A 455-nucleotide genomic window follows, 5' to 3' on the forward strand; every position below is an offset into this window, starting at 1 on the left:
TGGGTGCGAGGGAGGATCAGAGCAGGAGGTTCTCTGGGATGGGGTGGGAGCAGCTCCCTGCCCTGAGCCGCTCTGCCATTCCTCGGCTGAAACGTCACTTGTTTCCCTCACTCTTAAAAACCAAAAAAAACCCCCAACCAAACAAGCCCCTTGGGATGGGGTGGGAGCAGCTCCCTGCCCTGAGCCGCTCTGCCATTCCTCGGCTGAAACGTCACTTGTTTCCCTCACTCTTAAAAACCAAAAAAAACCCCCAACCAAACAAGCCCCTAAGCCCCTCCAAACGCTCCCCCTGCGGGGTTCAGTCTCCAGGAGATCCGCTAACCTGCGTCTCTGGAGCAAATTCGACTCGTCCTGCTCAGAGGTGACTTGCAAAGCTCTGCGGCGTTTGCGCTTTGGTTTCCAGGCTCACGATCTGCCCCAGGACTGAGGCTGCTGAGCTCGGGCGTACCCCGCAC

Source organism: Buceros rhinoceros, unplaced genomic scaffold (assembly GCF_000710305.1).
Source record: "Buceros rhinoceros silvestris isolate BGI_N320 unplaced genomic scaffold, ASM71030v1 scaffold23372, whole genome shotgun sequence".
Lineage (NCBI taxonomy): Eukaryota > Metazoa > Chordata > Aves > Bucerotiformes > Bucerotidae > Buceros > Buceros rhinoceros.